This window comes from Aquarana catesbeiana, linkage group LG04 (assembly GCF_042186555.1).
Source record: "Aquarana catesbeiana isolate 2022-GZ linkage group LG04, ASM4218655v1, whole genome shotgun sequence".
NCBI lineage: Eukaryota > Metazoa > Chordata > Amphibia > Anura > Ranidae > Aquarana > Aquarana catesbeiana.
In genome coordinates, this window is record NC_133327.1 from 604,307,494 (window position 1) to 604,329,703 (window position 22,210).

The 22,210-nt window shown below is 47.2% G+C and overlaps 1 protein-coding gene across 1 annotated transcript in view; it reads right to left on the bottom strand.

The window, feature by feature from the left end:
* Positions 1 to 22,210, bottom strand: part of PCSK2 (proprotein convertase subtilisin/kexin type 2) — a 369,694-nt gene that overhangs the window by 118,031 nt on the left and 229,453 nt on the right. The gene's annotated exons all lie outside the window — the stretch shown is intronic.

Sequence of the window (22,210 nt, forward strand, 5' to 3'; positions counted from 1 at the left end):
TAACCTCCATGTTTCTTTCAGGAAAAGAATACTTTAAGGTTTGCATGCACCAGCAGATCTAGGAGCTCAGTCCAGGCCTTCTAAATTCACTATGAACACCTACAATTAAAGTCACAGACATTTGGCTAAGTTTTTCTAGGCAGCAACAATACAGGAAGTCCCTGAGTTACAAACACAATAGGGACTGTAGGTTTGTTCGTAAGTCGAAGTTGTTCGTAAGTCACAACACTGCATTTGTAAGTGTAACTTCCGGTCAGAACACTGCATTCGTAAGTGTAACGTCCGCCTGTGCATGGATGTGAGATGTTCCGGGCGTTTGTTATGTTATCTGGGGCTCTTCTGGCCATGTAGTACTGCAGTATGGGATGTGTCCGGAGGTATCCAGGACCAGCGTGGAGCACAAGTGGCCAGCATTTGAGGCTTTTCATAAGTAGGAGTTGTTCGTAACTCGAGTGTTCGTAACTCGGGAACTGCCTGTAATAGGGTACAAATATATGAAAACTGAAGATGTTTCTGTGCAGCTTATTTATTATTTCAGCTGTCCAGTAACTCATTGATGATGTTCAGAAACAAATTGCCATGAGAGGTGTTGCAAGATAAACTATCTGTTTCTTGATCTACACATACTGAGAGACAATCTAATGCCTATGGGACAGCACATTACTGTGCCAAACAACTAAGGCCGGCCATACAAGGAGCAAATTTATTTTCCTGCACCACAGTTGCAGGAAAAAAATTAGCTTGATTCCCTCACCAAACAGCGTTGATGCGGGAATCCCTCCTGTCGGGTCATTGTTGGACAGGCGGGGGAAGCCGTCCCCGCTGGGAAAAGACGGGGATTAACGCTAGTGGCTATAGCTACCACTAACAATAATTGTAAGAGATTCTTACAGGCTGGTTGTACCCAAGTTGATTGATCGATCAACTTGGTACATTCAGCCTACTCATTAACAGTTCGAATTTCAGCCGGTTCCTGCTAAACTAGCCAAGATTGTAACCATGTATGGGCGACCTAACTGGGACTGTCTGCATGTAGCTCCCTCACCTTACTCTAATGTCCTAAACAAGAATACATATATGTCTACAGCTTTCCTGTTTAGTGAGCAACTGGCTCCTAATATGTTGTGAGATAGTTGAATCATGTGCGAACATCCCTTTTTGTACAGCAAAACCCTGGATTGCGAGCATAAATCGTTCCAGAAATATGCTTGTAATCCAAAACACTCTTATATCAAAGTGAATTTCCCCATAAGAAATAATGGAACCATTTATTCATAAGTCCTTCAATTTATAGTCCATATAAAATGATTATAGCAATGTGACCAGGTTGTAAAACCATAATATGTCCAACCACAAATAGAAGCCTCCGCCAGGAGATTAGAAGCAAAATCCAGCAGGAGCTACAGAGTATAACATAGAAGAGAGGCGCCTCTAAGTGTAGCAATATGGTTACATTTAATGAAGGTATGACATTTAGCAACTCACATGGTTGATGATTAAAAGAGGCACATCTAAGTATGCAGGCATCCGTGGTAAAGCTGTCCACATAGACCATCCTCTGCACCGCTGGCTGTCTGCCATTGTGACCTGGAAGACTACCCTGAAGTAGAGCGATCTGAAAGTGAGGCTTGAATCGCTCGTGGAGCACAGCGTGAAAGGGACGATGTCAATGTTTGGTGAGGAGGAGGATCTATGTGGACAGCTTTACCCCAGATGCCTGCATACTTAGATGTGCCTGTTTTAATCATCAACCATGTGAGTTGCTAAATGTTGTAACTTCAATAAATGTAACCATATTGCTACACTCAGAGGCGCATCTCTTCAATTTTATACTCAGTTGACAGTGACATGACACAACTTGTATATCAAGACATCGCTTGTATATCAAGTCAAAATTTATTTAAAAATGTTGCTTGTCTTGCAAAACGCTCTCAAACCAAGTTACTCTCAAACCAAGGTATTAGTGTATATTACCTTTATCCAGAGGCGGCATTAGGCTTTGTGAGACCTTAGGCAAAACCTAAACATGAGGTCCCACTCACGCCTACTGTATAACTAGAAACTATGGTGAACTAACAGTTTAAGAATATTTAGGGTAACAAAATACAGTTAAACCTTGGATTGAGAGTAACTTGGTCTGAGAGTGTTTTGCAAGACAAGCAAACATTTTTTTATAAATCTTGACTTGATATACAAGCGATGTCTTGATATACAGTCAGGTCCATAAATATTGGGACATCAACACAATTCTAATCTTTTTGGCTCTATACACCACCACAATGGATTTGAAATGAAATGAACAAGAAGTGCTTTACCTGCAGACTTTCAGCTTTAATTTGAGGGTATTTACATCCAAATCAGGTGAGCGGTGTAGGAATTACAACAGTTTGTATATGTGCCTCCCACTTTTTAAGGGACCAAAAGTAATGGGACAGATTAACAATCATCCATTGTGGTGGTGTATAGAGCCAAAAAGATTAGAATTGTGTCGATGTCCCAATATTTATGGTCCTGACTGTATAAGTAGCATTGTGTCACAACTGAGTATAAAAGAGAAGAGAGGCACCTCTAAGTGTAGCAATATGGTAACAAATCAGAGGCAGCTCTAAGCTTTGTGAGCCTTTAGTCAAAACCTAGACATGGGGCCCCACTCACGCCCATAATTGGAAAAATAATTAAAGCGATAAAAAAAACTGTAAAAATTGCATATACTAAGAGCTTTAAAGTGTTGGTGTCAGCACTCTCTATCTCAGTGCTGGTGTCAGTGCTATATATCTCGGTGCTGGTGTCAGTTCTTTCTCTCTTGGTGCTGGTGTCAGTCTTTTCTATCTTGGTGCTGGTGTCAGTGCTCTCTATCTCAGTGCTGGTGTCAGTGCTCTCTATCTCACTGCTCTCTATCTCAGTGCTGGTGTCAGTGCTCTCTATCTCAGTGCTGGTGTCAGCACTTTCTATCTCAGTGCTGGTGTCAGTGCTATATATCTCGGTGCTGGTGTCAGTTCTTTCTCTCTTGGTGCTGGTGTCAGTCTTTTCTATCTCAGTGCTGGTGTCAATGCTCTCTATCTCACTGCTCTCTATCTCAGTGCTGGTGTCAGTGCTCTCTATCTCAGTGCTGGTGTCAGTGCTCTCTATCTCAGTGCTGGTGTCAGTGTTGCCAACCTACCAGATTGAAATTTACTGACACAACACCCAAAATTTACTGGCACAGCCATGTTTTTACTGCCATTTCCAAAAGTTACAAAATTACATTTTTAAGTGCAAATTAGAGTATTTAGGCTACAAACATATACAATATGCAATTAGCAATATTATTTAAGGTAGATAATAAGGCAAAAAACATATTTCTTATTTTATTGTTGATATAGTAAGTAAGTAGCTCAGAGACAGGACTCAGAAGGGCAAGAAATTAGAATGAGCTGCACACACACATAAAATTGACTCTCACAGTGACGCTGACAGCAGTGTGCAGCAGCACAGATGAGGATGAGACCTCACTGACATGACACGTTCCCTCCTGAGTCACAGTGACAGTCTCTCTCCAAGCCAAGTGGTCCGTTCAGTCCACTCTAGTCTAAACAGCACTGACAGTCCCAGCCTGTCTTGCTCCCATACCGCAGGCTCCCAAACCACGAGGCTCTGGCAGCTCTGCTTGGCTCCATTGCACTGCCTCCGACAGAGCCACCCAATCACATTGTAGAAGGCACTCGGATGGTCTCTGTCGACTCCAGACCAAGCTGAGCTTCACAGCCATATTTTTTACTGGCAACCTTTTACTTTTACTGGCATTTACTGGCAGGAGAAAATTGCCTGGCTGCCAGTAAAAATACTGACGGTTGGCAACACTGGCCGGTGTCAGTGCTCTCTATCTCAGTGCTGGTGTCAGTGCTCTCTATCTCAGTGCTGGTGTCAGTGCTCTTTATCTCAGCGCTGGTGTCAGTGCTCTCTATCTCGTTGCTGGGGTCAGTGCTGTTTATCTCAGTGCTGGGGTCAGTGCTCTCTATCTCGGTGCTCTCTATCTGAGTGCTCTCTATCTCAATGCTCTCTATCTCGGTGCTCTCGATCTCGGTGCTGTCTATCTCGGAGCTCTCTATCTCAGTACTGGTGGTCTCTGCCTCATTGTTGCTCTCAGTGACCTCTCTCTCTCAGTGCTGGTGTCACATAGAGATCCTTGAACTCATCCCCACCTATGCAGGACTCTACTGTGGGGGTTTAAGAGGTCCTCAGCCATGGTGGGCTGGGTGCTCCACATCCTGCGCTGGCACTGCCTGTTAATCAGCGTCCCTGCTGCTATCTCCCGCCAGCAGCTCTTCCCCTACAGGGAGTCCCGGGGGACCTACTGCTGCCCGACAGCGATGAAGAAACCTCTGAGGTGGTGAAACTCACGTAGCCCCTTCTCTTTTACGAGGCTGAGTTCAAGGAACTCTATGTGACACCAGCACTGAGAGAGAGAGAGGTCACTGAGCGCAACAATGAGGTAGAGACCACCAGGACTGAGATAGAGAGCACCGAGTTAGACATCACCAAGATAGAGAGCACTGAGATAGAGGGCACTTAGATAGAGAGCACCTGAAATATAGAGCACTGAAATAGAGAGCACTGACACCAGCACCAAGATAGAGAGCACTGACACCAGCACCGAGATCGAGAGCACTGAAACGAGCACTGAGATTGAGAGCACTGACCTCAGCACCAAGACAGAGAGCACTGACACCAGCACCAAGATAGAGAGCACTGACACCAGCACTGTGATAAAGAGTACTGACACCAGCACTGAGATAGAGAGCGCTGACACCAGCACTGAAAGAGAGCACTGACACCAGCACTGAGATAGAGAGCACTGACACCAGCACTGAGATAGAGAGCACTGACACCAACCTGATAGAGAGCACTGACACCAGCACTGTGATAAAGAGTACTGACACCAGCACTGAGATAGAGAGCACTGACACCAGCACTGAAAGAGAGCACTGACACCAGCACTGAGATAGAGAGCACTGCCACCAGCACCTAACAATGAACTTCTCTTATTTGCTCTCCTTTGGTTTGTTAAATACACCTTTGGAAGCATTCAGTTATATAACTGTTAATCATGTCAGAAATTTAGAGCTGTTTTGTGTCCTCTGCATACTTTTGTTATCACAAAGAGCTTATTTAGCCCTCTTACAAAGTGATTAGTATTTATGTAGTAGAGACCTAAGGGTGGGAGTGTTGGCGTACCTTAGCAAAAGAAAACTGGTAGGGCTGACACCACTCAGTTCACAAATATGCTGTATGTTGTCAACAGAGCTGAGTGCATTTCTGGCAGATCCACAAGTATTTTTTTGTTCCTACAGGGTCTTTAAAGGGGTTAAACGTGGGGAAACATAAGTAGTTAAAAGATTTACTGCATAAGTTTTTTCAGTTTTGTTAATTTTGCCTTAAAATACACTTTACATTAACAATATATCCTTTGTTTTCTTCATGCTTCACCATTTGTTCCAGAGGGATGGATATAATCTCTCTATGGTTTTGCAGTCCTCAAGGAGTATATTGTTCTTTGGGAACAAAAGGCTGAATGTGTGAGTGGAAACTAAAGCAGGCATTGCGTGCTATCACCTGTTCAGATTTACAAATACACGAGTACGAACACATTTTATTAGAAATTACAAGCAGATATATTAATGCAGAAATGTTACACTAAGCATGTTTTCATAATTTAGAGGTGCCCCTAAGCACATAGACATGCATGTGGGTACCCTACAAAGAAGGGAATATTTGTGCACTACAAACATTAGTGACGTTTAATTCAGAAAAACCATATTCTATTAACCATTACTACCAACACTGATAGTCTTTCCCTCTCATAATCGGGTCTTCAGAGGTCTGGATACCCACTGAACCCCCCCAACTTCTAAATAAAAAAGGAGATACAAATTCTGTAGCTGCGATAGGACCTCTGAATAACTGCTGTTCCTCCTTATGTATCGGGTGTACACTTACATCTTGAGCAGAATAATGCAGCATTCACTTTTCACATCTTTCCTTTTACTGTCTTGTTATCTGCTGTTTAATACTATTAAGCTTGCAGTATATAAGCTGGACATTTCAGCCTTGCAAGGTACCTATATACAATGTAAATGTTTTCACTGTTTGTTGTTTTAATTTTTTCAACGTAATATTTAGGGTCATTTACATTTCAGTTAAAGTGTATGCAAACCATAACAATGAACTTCTCTCATTTGTTCCATTTTGGTCTTTTAAAGAACAATTCCAGGCATGTCTTTATTATACATAGTGTAGTTACATTGGTCCAGTTTGGACCAATGTAACTATGGGGTTGATTTACTAAAGGCAAATCCACTTTGCACTACAAGGGCACTGCAAGTGCACTTGGAAGGGCACTTGGAAGTGCAATCACTTTAGATCTGAGGGGAAGATCTGAAATGAGGGGAAACTCTGCTGATTTTATCATCCAATCATGTACAAGCAAAAATGCTGTTTTTTTTTTATTTTCCTTGCATGTCCCCTTCAGATCTCCAGCAACTGCACTTCCAAGTGCAGTGCACTTGTAGTGCAAAATGGATTTGCCTTTAGTAAATAACCCCCTATGTGTATACCATATCCATAACCATATCCAATACCCCTGGAAGATGGAAATCAATTAAGTAGACAACACTACCACTATTGGCTTGAATATAGTAGAAAACACCTATAGTAATTCCCCGAGGTGGTGAGCGGTTGGTGTACTGGCTTGTAGTGTCCTCCTAGCACGCAAGCAAACATGTTGTCAGGACTGAGTTCACCTGCTGGTGGCACTGTGGTTCTCTGGGCCCATGGCTGCAGTTTCAGTGTCCACCAGCAGGTGTCTCCCAGAAACCAGCAGGTTCTGATCAGCCACACCTGGCTCCAGCTGCCAGGTGGATATTTATGGCTGCTCCTCCCTCCCCTCAGGGCGTCACTATCCTGTCTATTGCCCCCCTTGCTACCAGATCCTTGTGCCTCCTGTATCCTTAGCCATCCTGCACCCCTCTGCCCTGCTCCTGCTCTGGTACCCAGTCGTGTTGCCCTTACTTGCATCCCTGTTACCTCTATTGTAGATATTGCATATAGATAGTAGTTAGGTTCTGTCAGGAAAAGTTCCATCATCTGGTAATATCTGTCATTTGGCGTGCAGTACTGAGGTCCACCAGCAGGTGTCTCCTGGCAGTTTGGAACTGTCAGGAGAGCTTTTCCCTGCTGATGTTATGTCAGCTTTGTGCTGCAGTACTGGCGTCCACCAGCGGATGGATCCTGGCAGTGTGGAGCAGACAGCATCTCCTAGGTGTCACTTGAGACCAATTACAGGCCTATAAATATCCGGCTAGTACTCTCATGTTTGCCTTGGTTTTGTCCTTGCACCATGACCTCCTAGCCTGTGATCTGATCCTGATTCTGAACCTGTGCCCTGAACCTGTGAACCGTGTATCTGATCCTGTCTCCCTGTCCTGATCCCTATCCTATCCCACCTGTTACCTTGCATCCCTGCCCTGCAGTCTGATCCATCCATCCTCTCCCTGTCCTGTGTTCCTTACCCCATCTGCTGATCTCCCTGTGTATGACCTTGGCCTGGCTTACGTCTATGTTTCTTAAACATCCCCTGTCCATCTGCTGAGTATGACCCTGGTCTGGCTATTGTTTATGATCCTGGTATTTCCCATTTATCTGTCTGTTGTTATTTGTGGGTCTCTGTCTGTTGGTTGGTTATTGCACTGTGTCATATTGGAGGTGGTTGTACTTAGATTATTCACTTACTTTAATAAATCATTTATATTTTTACTTACATGTGTTTTATGTTTCCTCTGTAGCTAACCACGCAGTTCTGGTCACACCTGGTACATGACAGTAAACCAAGGCCATCCCTGACCAGAAGTGGCTACACAGAGAAACCATCTTGGTTCAGGTTTCTTGCTGCAATTAATTCTGATGTGATTCATTATTATGCTCTGATGGCATCAGAGAGTAGGGAATATCTCCGCCACACACTGAAGGAGTGGACCAGTGATCAGCTGCTAGAGATCATTCGTTTTGCTCACTCCTGGGTTGATCAGGGCTGTATGCTGTTTGGGGATGTTCAGCCTTTAATTCAAATCTGCACAGAGCTGGCTTTGCCCTGCATCCCAGAGGGCCAGGATGATTTTTCTCTACCTTTCAGTATTAATCAGGTCACATCACTGGTATGGCTTCTGGAAGATAGCTCCCCTTACTTTTTTGAACATTACACAGCCTGTTCCCAACAGATGATAAAAGAATGTGTTGATTCTGTACAATCCCTTGCCAGACAGGCAGTATGTAAGCTGCAGTTTGTGCAACCTCAACTTTTAGCATGGTCCGGTATTTTGCAATCAGCCCCAGCTAGCCTACAACAAACCATCTCTGCTGCCAGACACCTGCCTGCCCAAGAGTCTTTTTCCCCTTCACCCATGGCAACCTCCGTTTCAGCCCAATATACCCTGCTTCCCACCAAATATCAATACCCTGTCTCTACCCGCTGCACTTATCCTGCCTTTAAGCCGCTTGCCTCTTCTCTGCTACCTACAACTTCCCCACAAGAACTTCCTCTGGCCACTGTTCCCTCTTCCTTGCCATATCCCAGCCCTTCTCTTCAGCACGCCTCACCTCCTACCTACAGTCCTGCAGTCACCTACAGATCTCCAGCAGTTAAGCCAAAGAAGAAACGGAAGTTCTTTCCAACCTACATGATCCTACAACCCAACCTGCCTCCACACCAACCAACCTGCTCCAGTTTGCTTGCATGCCAGCTGAACCTGATAACCCACCTGATTCTGCCAAACCTCTGCCTGCTTTCCAGCCAGTGTCTCTGCCTGAAGTTCCTGTGCCCCAGTCTGATGTTCCTATGTCAATGTTCCAGTCCGATGTTTCAATATCTGCCGACCAGTCTGATGTGCTTACTGTTCAACCTGTTGTGCCAGTGTCTGCTGTTCAGCCTGTTGTGCCAGTGTTAGCTGCCCAGCCTGATGTATCCCTGTCTGCTGCCCAGCCTGATGAACTCCTGTCTGCTGTCCAGCCTTATGTGTTCCTGTCTGCTGCCCAGCCTGATGTATCCCTGTCTGCTGCCCAGCCTGATGTATAACTGTCTGCTGCCCAGCCTAATGAGCCTCTGTCTGCTGCTCAGCCTGATGTGTTACTGCCTGCTGCCCAGGCTGATGAGCCTCTGTCTGCTGCCCAGCCTGACATGCCTCTGTCTGCTGCCCAGCCTGATGTGCCTCTGTCTGCTGCCCAGCCTGATGTGTTCCTGCCTGCTGCCCAGCCTGATGAGCCTCTGTCTGCTGCCCAGCCTGCTGCCCAGTCTGATGAGCCTCTGTCTGCTGCCCAGCCTGACGTGCCTCTGTCTGCTGCCCAGCCTGACATGCCTCTGTCTGCTGCTCAGCCTGACGTGCCTCTGTCTGCTGCCCAGCATGACGTGCCTCTGTCTGCTGCCCAGCATGACGTGCCTCTGTCTGCTGCACAGCCTGATGTGCCTCTGTCTGCTGCCCAGTCTGATGTATTCCTGTCTGCTGCCCAGCCTGATGTATTCCTATCTGCTGCCCAGCCTGATGAGCCTCTGTCTGCTGCCCAGCCTGATGTGTTACTGTCTGCTGCCCAGCCTGATGTATTCCTGTCTGCTGCCCAGCCTGATGAGCCTCTGTCTGCTGCTCAGCCTGTCAGCCTGATGTGTTCCTGCCTGCTGCCCAGGCTTATGAGCCTCTGTCTGCTGCCCAGCCTGACGTGCCTCTGTCTGCTGCCCAGCCTGATGTGCCTCTGTCTGCTGCCCAGCCTGATGTGCCTCTGTCTGCTGCCCAGCCTGATGTGTTTCTGCCTGCTGCCCAGTCTGATGAGCCTCTGTCTGCTGCCCAGCCTGCTGCCCAGTCTGATGAGCCTCTGTCTGCTGCCCAGCCTGATGAGCATCTGTCTGCTGCCAAGCCTGATGTGTTCCGGTCTGCTGTCCAGCCTGATGAGCCTCTGTCTGCTGCCCAGCCTGACATCCCTCTGTCTGCACCCAGCCTGACGTGCCTCTGTCTGCTGCCCAGCCTGACATGTCTCTGTCTCAGGCTGAGCAGCAGACGTGCCTCTGTCTGCTGCTCAGCCTGACGTGTCTCTGTCTGCTGCCCAGCATGATGTGCCTCTGTCTGCTGCCCAGCCTGATGTGCCTCTGTCTGCTGCCCAGTCTGATGTATTCCTGTCTGCTGCTCAGCCTGATGTATTCCTATCTGCTGCCCAGCCTGATGAGCCTCTGTCTGCTGCCCAGCCTGATGTGTTACTGTCTGCTGCCCAGCCTGATGTATTCCTGTCTGCTGCCCAGCCTGATGAGCCTCTGTCTGCTGCTCAGCCTGATGTGTTCCTGCCTGCTGCCCAGGCTTATGAGCCTCTGTCTGCTGCCCAGCCTGACGTGCCTCTGTCTGCTGCCCAGCCTGATGTGCCTCTGTCTGCTGCCCAGCCTGATGTGCCTCTGTCTGCTGCCCAGCCTGATGTGTTCCTGCCTGCTGCCCAGCCTGATGAGCCTCTGTCTGCTGCCCAGCCTGCTGCCCAGTCTGATGAGCCTCTGTCTGCTGCCCAGCCTGATGAGCCTCTGTCTGCTGCCACGCCTGATGTGTTCCGGTCTGCTGCCCAGCCTGATGAGCCTCTGTCTGCTGCCCAGCCTGACATGCCTCTGTCTGCACCCAGCCTGACGTGCCTCTGTCTGCTGCCCAGCCTGACATGTCTCTGTCTGCTGCCCAGCATGAAATGCCTCTGTCTGCTGCCCAGCCTGATGTGCCTCTGTCTGCTGCCCAGTCAGTCTGATGTATTACTGTCTGCTGCCCAGCTTCATGTGTTACTGTCTGCTGCCCAGCCTGATGTATACCTGTCTGCTGCCCAGCCTGATGAGCCTCTGTCTGCTGCTCAGCCTGATGTGTTCCTGCCTGCTGCCCTGGCTGATGAGCTTCTGTCTGCTGCCCAGCCTGACGTGCCTCTGTCTGCTGCCCAGCCTGATGTGCCTCTGTCTGCTGCCCAGCCTGATGTGCCTCTGTCTGCTGCTTAGCCTGATGTGCTCCTGCCTGCTGCCCAGCCGGATGAGCCTCTGTCTGCTGCCCAGCCTGCTGCCGAGTCTGATGAGCCTCTGTCTGCTGCCCAGCCTGATGTGTTCCGGTCTGCTGCCCAGACTGATGAGCCTCTGTCTGCTGCCTAGCCTGACATGCCTCTGTCTGCTGCCCAGCCTGATGTGCCTCTGTCTGCTGCCCAGCCTGACGTGTCTCTGTCTGCTGCCCAGCATGAAATGCCTCTGTCTGCTGCCCAGCCTGATGTGCCTCTGTCTGCTGCCCAGTCTGATGTATTCCTGTCTGCTGCCCAGCCTGATGTATTCCTATCTGCTGCCCAGCCTGATGAGCCTCTGTCTGCTGCCCAGCCTGATATGTTCCTGTCTGCTGCCCAGCTTGATATGTCCCTGTCTGCTGCCCAGCCTGATGTGCCACTGTCTGCTGCCCAGCCTGATTTGCCCATGCCTGCTGCCCAGCTTGAAGAGCCCATGCCTGCTGCCCAGCTTGAAGTGCCCATGCCTGCTGCTCAGCTTGATGTACCCGTGCCTGGTGCCCAGCTTGACGTGCCTGCTGCCCAGAGTGATGTGCTTGCTGCCCAGCTTGACGTGCCTGTGTCCCCTCTTGAAGTCCCGGTATGCCCGCTTGAAGTCCCGGTATCCCTGCTTGAAGTCCCGGTGTCCCCGCTTGAAGTCCCAGTGTCCCAGTCTGAAGTCCCGGTGTCCCAGTCTGAAGATCCAATGTTCCAGTCTGAAGATCCGGTGTCCCAGTCTCAGCCTGAAGTTTTGGTGCCTGTGTCTCAGCCTGTCATGCCACTGTCTGTCATCCGGCTTTCTGAGCCAGTGCCCGGTGTCCTGCTCGCTGATCCGGGGCTCGTTACCCAGCCCATTGGGCCGGGGCCCATTACTCAGCTTGTTGAGCCGGTGCTTGTTACCCAGACTGCCATTACGGTGCTCGCTGCTCGGCCTGATGTTCCAGAGCCTGCTGCCCAGCTCGATGACCCGGAGCCTGCCGCCCAGCTCGATGACCCGGAGCCTGCCGCCCAGCTCGATGACCTGGAGCCTGCTGCCCAGCTCGATGACCCAGAGCCTGCTACCCAGCTCGATGACCCAGAGCCCGCTGTCTGCCCTGATGTGCCCGCTGTCTGCCCTGATGTGCCCGCTGTCTGCCCTGATGTGCCTGATGCCCAGCCTGATGCCCAGCCTGAAGTGCCTGTTGCCCAGCCTGACGTACCTCCATCCGTTGTTCTGCTTGATGCCATAGACTATGGACAATTACAACCAGTTGGAGCGTCCGGAGGCCACTCCTTTGAGGGGGGTACTGTCAGGAAAAGTTCCATCCACTGGTAATATCTGTCATTTGGCGTGCAGTACTGAGGTTCACCAGCAGGTGTCTCCTGGCAGTTTGGAACTGTCAGGAGAGCTTTTCCCTGCTGATGTTATGTCATCTTTGGGCTGCAGTACTGATGTCCACCAGCGGATGGATCCTGGCAGTGTAGAGCAGACAGCACCTCCTACAATCAGGTGTCACTTGAGACCAATTACAGGCCTATAAATACCCAGCAAGCACTCACATGTTTGCCGTGGTTTCGTCCTTGCGCCCTGACCTGCTAGCCTGTGATTTGATCCTGATTCTGAACCTGTTCCTGTGCCCTGAACCTGTGACCCGTGTATCTGTCCTGATCCCTATTCTGTCCCACCTGTTACCTTGCATCCCTGCCCTGCAGTCTGATCCATCCATCCTCTCCCTGTCCTGTATTCCTTAGCCCATCTTCTGATCTCCCTGTGTATGACCTTGGCCTGGCTTACGTCTATGTATCTGGAATCCCATTTATTGTACTTATCTGTCTGTTGTTATTTGTGGGTCTCTGTCTGTTGGTTGGTTATTGCACTGTGTCATATTGGAGGTGGTTGTACTTAGATTATTCACTTACTTTAATAAATAATTTATATTTTCACTTACATGTGTTTGGTGTTCCTCTGTAGCTAACCACGCAATTCTGGTCATACCTGGTACATGACAGGTTAATTTGTTATTTTTGGTAGTTTGTTTTTGCTGTGTTCACTGGTTGCTGTGTATGTTTATTGGTGTGTGTTTCACTGTAAATAAATATCACTTTAATGATATATATCTGTTTGGTCTCAGTTCCCTTGTGTAGCTACGTGTCTTGTCTCCTTAGCCGCTGATTCCTGACACAATAGTGATAAGACCAGATCTGCTACACTTAGTGACTGCCGTATGCAACTTTCAGTAGAGGATAAGGATTTTTGTCATTCACTTTGGCAGGATCTTACTAAGGAGGAGCTGTTGGCAAGCATTCTGACTGCACATGCCTTAGCTGTTGAGGGCAGATTTTCCCTTGGTGAAGTACAACCTTTGATTCAGGTCTGTTCTGAGCTACTATTTCAGTTTACCTCTCAGGACCATGATATTTTCACTCCTCCATTTACTATGTACCAGGCTAGATTTTTTGGGATGGTTGCTGAAACATTATGCAGGTTCTTTTTTCCAGCAGTATTCAGCCTATTCACAACAGGTGTTGTTGGATTGTATTGCTGCTGTAAACTGTTTAATTGAGCAATGTGAGCGAGGGAGAGTCAAACAGACTTTAGTTCACCGTCTGCTACAAGCTTTGTCAGAGATCATATCCCCAGTACTAGATGAGGCACATAAAATCAGGTCTGCTGCTAAAGATCAAGAATCTGTTCCTCTGTTACCCTTAGCAGCCTCTGCTGCTACTGAGTGTCCCTTACTTCCTGTAGATCAGTATCTTGCCACCAGTAATCACACTTCCTCTGTATGCAATACATTGGAAGCTCCCCCTGCAGTACCGTTGTCCATAGCAATGTCTCAGGTCTCTTCCTGTACTTCTACTACTCTTCCCTCCCCAGTACTGTTACTACCTTTCCATCAGCAGTACACTCTGGTCAGCACAATGCAACTATGTGCAGGACTCCAGTATCCAAGCCAAAAAATAAACAAAACTTTTCTCCTGCTCTTACAACTCTGCCCCTATCTATATTGTCTGCTAACGGTGCCCAGTCCTCCTCCATGCTGATCACTGCTGAGATCCAGTCCTCTTCCATGCTGATGACTGCTGCTGATGGTTTCCAGTCCTCCTCCATGCTGATGATTGCTGCCGGTGTGATCCAGTCCTCCTCCATGCTGATGACTGCTTCTGATGTGATCCAGTCCTCCTCCATGGTGCCGCCTGCTGATGGTGTCCATGACTCCTCCATGTTGCCACCTGCTGATGGGGTCAATGGCTCCTCCATGCTGATGTTGTCTGCTGATGGGGTCCATGCCTCCTCCATACTGCTGCCTGCTGATAGAGTCCATGCCTCCTCCATGCTGCCACCTGCTGATGGTGTCTATTCCTCCTCCTCCATGCTGCCACCTGCTGATGGTGTCCATTCCTCCTCCTCCATGCTGCTGCTTGCTGATGGTGTCCATTCCTCCTCCTCCATGCTGCTGCTTGCTGATGGTGTCCATTCCTCCTCCTTCATGCTGCCACTTGCTGATGGTGTCCATTCCTCCTCCATGCTGCTGCCTACCATGGGTGACCTACCATCTGCTGCCAAGCCTGCTGTCCAGCTGGACTATGCCAATACCTGTGCCGCTGCCCAGCCTCATGTGCCACTTCCTGCTGCCCAGTCTGCTGATCCCGTGCCTGCTTCCCAGCCTGCCTCTGGATGTCCTGTGCTCAACAACCTGCCTGCCTCTGAGGATCTGACCAGCAGAAAACCCAGCCAGTTTTGGGACCCCTGCGGCGGGGTTCTCACCAAGCCTTTGGACATTGGCAGTGGGGTACTCAGTCGGCTTGCAGACCCCGGTGGTAGGGTCCTATGGAGCTTCCAGAGGCCGCTCCTTAAAGTGGTGTTCCGGCCGAAATTATACTTTTTAAATAAAAATACCCCTATAATACACAAGCTTAATGTATTCTAGTAAAGTTAGTCTGTAAACTAAGGTCTGTTTTGTTAGTTTATAGCAGTAGATTGTTATTTTATAAACTTACAGCAGGCCGTGGCCATCTTAAGTCTGGGCATCTGAAGCCAGACTGTATTTCTTCCTGGATGTCATCCTTGCAGATCTCGCACATGCTCAGTGCAGCACAAGCAGTGTAACAGGTTTCAGGTCAGGTTTCCATTGCAACGGCAGTGTCAGAGGAAGTTGCAGCCCCTTCCCAGAAGGCATTGCAAACAGGAAATGATGCGATGGGCCGCGGCCAGGGAGGAGGAAGTGAAAAATGAATACAGCAGATATACAGTAAGTGCTGAGAAAAAAAATAAAAAAATATCCAATTCGTTTACAGTGCACAGTTTAGTGAGGGATGCTGAAGAGTTGTAAAAGTGGGTGGAACTCCACTTTAAGGGGGGGAAAACTGTCAGGACTGAGTTCACCTGCTAGTGGCACTGTGGTTCTCTGGCCCGATGGCTGAAGTTTCAGTGTCCACCAGCAGGTGTCTCCCAGAAGCCAGCAGGTTCTGATCAGCCACACCTAGTTCCAGCTGCCAGGTGGATACAAAACCCCAAAACATATTATCACCAGCCACCACTATACAGTAAGCTGCCATATATTAAGTTTTTGTTCTTGGGTTCAGGTACACTTTAAATAAAAAGAACTGAACTGCTGAGATATTACTGCTACTCACAATTCTCCAATACTATAACTAATTCCATCAACAATATCTCTTATTTTCATAGTGTCTACAGCATACAAAAATGACAATAATAGAGGCAAAAGCATAGAAAGAATCAATAAACATTAATACAAGGAAACGTATTGCTGTCATGCATTGCAAATATGAAATAGAAGCAGAAAATTACATGTGTGTAATTACATCTGAATGGCTCCCTTACCCCTCTGAAAAATTACAATGGCTTTTAATTAAATCAATGCAGTGCACATGTAGGTGCGCATTAGTACATATTACATACAGGGAAATGGCATATGATTTCAGATAAAAGGACAATCGCTGGGGTCTTTTGTGAAAGAGCCTCCAAAGCTTTTATTGCATTGTGCATCTAAAGTATGGATTATTGAAATGGAACAGTGCATAGTTATAAAAAATGAAAGACAGTTTGCATTGGATACATGATCTCCTCATGAGTTACAATTGCTGTAAATGAATGCATCCCCAAGGATCCCACTGACGTCTCCATGGTTACCCAGCCTGGATATGAATCTCTATAGTTAAAGTAAAGTAATATTAGACATAAATAATTCATGGTATCACTATACAACTATGTGACCCAGATTTTAAATATCATGAGATATTAGTTCCAGGCAAGCATTAGTTCAGTGGAAGCAGAAATAAAGGCTTCGGTGTCTGCTCCAAATGAACAGAGAATGGAAAACTGAGCATTATCTGTCTGATATATATATATATATATATATATATATATATATATATATATATACACACACACACACATTAACACTCAAAGGAAAACATCAGTACAATGTAATATTTCACATAGATCAAAATAATAATATTACATCTAGTCTTGGAAAAAATCTAGGAAAAAATATAAAAAAAATAGACAGAGAATGTATATCACGTGTTACAGTGCATTAAAGGGTTTAAGAGTAATTCCACTTTTGCAGCCAAACTGGGATAACACCTACTCTATATATTTGTTACCTTAATAAAATAAAATAACATTTCTGCTTAACTTTTCATTATGTAATGTTAAGGACGTAGGGGGGCTGTGAAGTTGTATTTATTATAAAATACCCTATCTGTACTGTGCTGGCAGCTCTCATTATCGGTTGTAACAAAATTTTCACACTGTCTGTCCTAACAAAATGTTAAAGATTGCAAGGCTTAGGTTGTACATTGCATGTTTGTGCACTCTCAAAAAATAACGTCTGTTCTTTAATTGTACATCGCAAGATTTTCTAAACAAAGGGAGTTCCCTATAGAGTACTATGTGTAAAGCCTAGTACACACGGGCTGAATGTCGGGCGACATCAGCCAGTTCAAAAAGAAACCAGCCGACATTCGCCTGTGTGTACTGGAGTCGGTCCGACAAAAGCTGGCCGTTCGGTCGGCTTCTTCGAAGGGGCATGACCAAAAAAGGTCTTTCGACAGGCTCCCGATTAGCACTCTCAGCCAATAATGGAGTGTTTTGGCGCGGGGAGTGGGGGACACAATAGAACAGCAAGGGAGATTACTGTATTAACATTGCATAGTTAGTAAAGCAGCTCCTCCTAAGCTGTCAGGTTTTTTTCGGGGTGAATGAAAAAAAAAGTACTAGAGTGTACGGGGCTTAAATCTGCTCTAAAGAAAAAACTGGAAAGTTTAAGCCTAGGTTCACACTACTGCGATGTACTGTGAATTTGATCCGTTCTTTTGTCCTATGTGAGGTGTGAATTTGCCTTATGTTTTGAGGTGGATAGGTGCGGATTTACCGTGATTTTAAGCAAATTTACTGCGAATTTCAGGAAGCAGTAAACCGTTTGCAGAAATGTGAACTGTGTGCTGCGAGTTTACTGCAAGTTCAATTGAAGCCTGTGAAGATAAAATTCACACTGTACCATTGGAATTTGGATCACACCCGCAGTCAACACACACAGGACTCTTTTTTTTTCTCGCACCGAATTCGCAACACATAGATGTGAACCAACGCCATAGAATACTATGCTTTTTACATGACCTGCGAATCTGTGTGTTCTTTTTTTTTTTTCTTTTCTTTTTGCCACTTCAGTCGACCTTTTCGAGGGGCTTAAATCAACTTTACAGTTCATTTTTCTTAAATCACTCTCTAATGTCTCATCATCGTGACACTTTGCCATATCAAAAATAGTAAAAACAAGAAATAATAAATCTATTTCATATCACGTCCCCTAGGAGGCTTAATCAAACCCAAATTCCATTAAAATACTCCCCTTTTTTTTTTTTATATTCCCATCCCGCCCACCTCCTCCCTCACCTACCCCAGGCCCTCCCCCACCCCACCTCTCCAAGGTCTATTCTTCTTCTACTCTCCTTCTTTAGTCTAAGGCTTTCAGTTCTTTGGCGTAACTCCATGTTTTTTTTAACACTCCCACTTATCTACATTAACGCTTCTTGTTTCATCTATCATATTCGCCAAAGTCTCCATTTTGCATATTTCCTCTACTGCATCTATCCACTCCCATGTCTCTGGGCTCTCCCTCCTCTGCCAACTCTTCGGTATCGTTCTCTTTGCAGCATTCAAAAGCTGAGGGACCAGTGACTGCTTATATTTATTTAAATCTGCATCTCCCCCATGAAACAAAACCTCCCAGGGGTCTTCTACTACTTCTATTTCCGTAATCTTCTTAATTAGGGCGAGTATCTTCCTGCAGAAATTTTTTATTTTAGGGCAGCTCCATCAGAGGTGCCCCATTGTTCCTGCTTCTTGGCAGCCTCGCCAGCAGTAAGCCGACCCCTTCTGATATTTACTTGTTATCTCTGGCGTTAAATAACTTCTGCTGATACATTTATAATTCATTTCTGCCGTTCGAGCATCCATTGCTGAGTTGGCAATAATTTTCAAAATTCTTCTAATAGTGTTTTCATCCTTCTTTGTGCCTAATTCCCTCTCCCATTTACCCAAGAATGGCGGTATCTCCAATTTTTCTGACGTCATCAAAATTTTATATATTTTGGAGACTATATTTCTCGGATCTTCCATATCACACAGCCTTTCAAAGTCTGTCAGTTTTTCCCCAGACCTAATAGGATGTGGTAATTTATTGACAAAGTGACTCAGTTGGAGGTATCGCCACTCATCTAATCCCCGTGTTTCCCTCCCTTGTGTAAGTTGTTGAAATGACATAATTTTATCTTCTTTAATGATTTCTCTTAATTGTGTTTTCCCCCAAAGTGCTTCTTTTCCTCCTATATTTTCTGTTCCTGGTGCAAAAAAATTATTATCTATTAATGTAAGATGCACAAATTTTGAGTATAGCCTCATGTAATAGAAAATAACAATTGTTTATAAAAACGTACCATCATCCAAATTAATATGCACAAACAGAAAAGAGTGGGAACAAGGGGACAGTGGCTGATGTTGGCCCAGCAATATTCCCACCCCGGAAAAGACTGGACTATATCGGTACAGATAGACAACAATAAAATTAATAATTAAAAGGTTTATTACAAAGAAGAAAAATACATATTGTACTTGTTAAAATTGCAAAAACAGAGGCTCGGGAATGCCCCAGGGACATCTGTAGTTACAGGGTATAGAATGGTCTGGTTCTCGACTAGTTTCGCGGTATTACCGCTTCCTCAGGAGGACCAATCTATGGGATAGATAATAGGAATAATACAAACATAATACATACAAACATTGTAATGCAGCATGTAAAAACCAACATAACCTAGGAGGTAAATACAGAAATGGCTTACCCTATATTTAGGTGAATGTGTGCGGCACCCAGCTGCCCAAACAAAACTCCCCCGCGGCGGACAAGGGGGATTGTACGGCACTCCCTGAAAACAGCAATTAAGGGGTCTAGTATATCAGTTGGTTAGGGGCAAAAAAGATTGGCCGCTTGCATAGGGGAGGGAGGTAAATAAGGGCAAAAGGAAAGAAGGGAATGAGAAGGGAGAAAGGAGAGGGGTAGAGATCGGGGAGGAAAAAAGGGGAAGGGATGATGAGGATGGGGGGGGGGGAGAAGAAAGGGATGGGAGAGGGGGGGGGAAAAAAAGGGGGGGTAGGGAAGGAGAAGAAGGGGGAAGGGCAAGGCAAGGGGTGGGGAGGGAGGCTATAGGCTAAAGGGGGGAAGGACGGGAAGGGGGACTGGAGATGGGAAAGGGAGGGGGGGGAAGGACAGATGAAGAGAGTAAGGAAAGAGGAAAGGGGGGGGAAGCAGGGGAGGGGGGAAAAAAGGGTAGGAGAGGCGAGGCACAGAAACAAGGAGAAAAAAGAGAGAAAAAGGGAGGGATAAAGTACCCACACCCTCGCTAGTGGTATTTGAGGCATATGGTGTAACTTACCATGATTATTAGCCCAGGGGGTGATATGGTACCAAGCCACATAGAGGCTTCTTGATAACGCAGAGGTCAGATGGCCCATAGGAAGCAAGAGCACCTACTGTGTCCACCGAGAAGGGGATCAGAGGGGGTACATGGCTGTGGGAGCCCAGCGGTATGAGGGGATACCCACAGGGTAACATGGAAATCTGTCAATGAAAGCGTATCACATATAACATGAGATACAGGATAGTATCCGTATGACGGTATCAATCGTAGATAACGTGAGGTAAAGGATAGTATCCAAGGTAAAAATTGAGGATGAACGTACCCAAAGATGTCCCCGGTAAGACAGCGGAGGCGTCCCTTCCATCCAAGCCCCACGTGTGCAGGTCTTCAGTGTGGAGAGCCGCACTGCTCACGCCAAAAGGCCCGAGGGCCCATTAAGTGAGCTCCCCAACCCGGAGACGCCCACGACGCCGCCGTCTGGCGGCGTCTGACGTCGCCGGGTCAGTTTCCCCGCACTGCGCAGGTGCGCGACCAGCGCTGCTGCGCAAGTGCGTTCAAGGTGAGCCCGTGGGCGGAGAGCCCTGGGCTTGACGAGAGCAAGCAGGGGATAAACAAAACACGTCATCCCTGCCAGGGGAAACACAAGTCCGCCGCTAAGGGAGGCAAAGGCAGCCACGAACTGCACCAGGCACCCAGGGATCGCCAGAACAATAAAATTGACATTTAAACAATAATAAAGGAAATAATAAGTATGTAAATAATTGTAGGTAAAAATAAGTATGAGTGGCAGTGTGAATGCCACAATGACGATTACGGTGTTTGGTAAACACAGAGGGAATTGACCCTCCATAGACGGCTAAGATTACAAGGGGAATCCATTAACGGAGGCCATTATGTAAGGTGAAGGGGGTAGTGCACAAGGACAGGTAATGGGTAAGTGATAAGGGTGGGGAACCGTAGCCAGGGGACTGGACTGCGGACCCATTATGGATGATAGGAGGTGGGTAAGCAAAACAGATGGAAGAATAGATGAGGTGAAAGGGGTAGTGAAGAAAGTAGGACAGTGAACTTGGAACGAGTGCACTGTAAGTAAAATGGTGTAGTGAGTAAAAGGAATAATGAGGGTGATGGAGTGTAATGGCAACCCACACGGGGAAACTGACCCGGCGACGTCAGACGCCGCTGGATGGCGACGTCAGACGCCGCCAGACGGCGGCGTCGTAGGCGTCTCCGGGTTGGGGAGCTCACTTAATGGGCCCTCGGGCCTTTTGGCGTGAGCAGTGCGGCTCTCCACACTGAAGACCTGCACACGTGGGGCTTGGATGGAAGGGACGCCTCCGCTGTCTTACCGGGGACATCTTTGGGTACGTTCATCCTCAATTTTTACCTTGGATACTATCCTTTACCTCACGTTATCTACGATTGATACCGTCATACGGATACTATCCTGTATCTCATGTTATATGTGATACGCTTTCATTGACAGATTTCCATGTTACCCTGTGGGTATCCCCTCATACCGCTGGGCTCCCACAGCCATGTACCCCCTCTGATCCCCTTCTCGGTGGACACAGTAGGTGCTCTTGCTTCCTATGGGCCATCTGACCTCTGCGTTATCAAGAAGCCTCTATGTGGCTTGGTACCATATCACCCCCTGGGCTAATAATCATGGTAAGTTACACCATATGCCTCAAATACCACTAGCGAGGGTGTGGGTACTTTATCCCTCCCTTTTTCTCTCTTTTTTCTCCTTGTTTCTGTGCCTCGCCTCTCCTACCCTTTTTTCCCCTCTCCCCTGCTTCCCCCCCCCCCCTTTCCTCTTTCCTTACTCTCTTCATCTGTCCTTCCCCCCCCCTCCCTTTCCCATCTCCAGTCCCCCTTCCCGTCCTTCCCCCCTTTAGCCTATAGCCTCCCTCCCCACCCCTTGCCTTGCCCTTCCCCCTTCTTCTCCTTCCCTACCCCCCCTTTTTTTCCCCCCCTCTCCCATCCCTTTCTTCCTCCCCCCCCCATCCTCATCATCCCTTCCCCTTTTTTCCTCCCCGATCTCTACCCCTCTCCTTTCTCCCTTCTCATTCCCTTCTTTCCTTTTGCCCTTATTTACCTCCCTCCCCTATGCTAGCGGACAATCTTTTTTGCCCCTAACCAACTGATATACTAGACCCCTTAATTGCTGTTTTCAGGGAGTGCCGTACAATCCCCCTTGTCCGCCGCGGGGGAGTTTTGTTTGGGC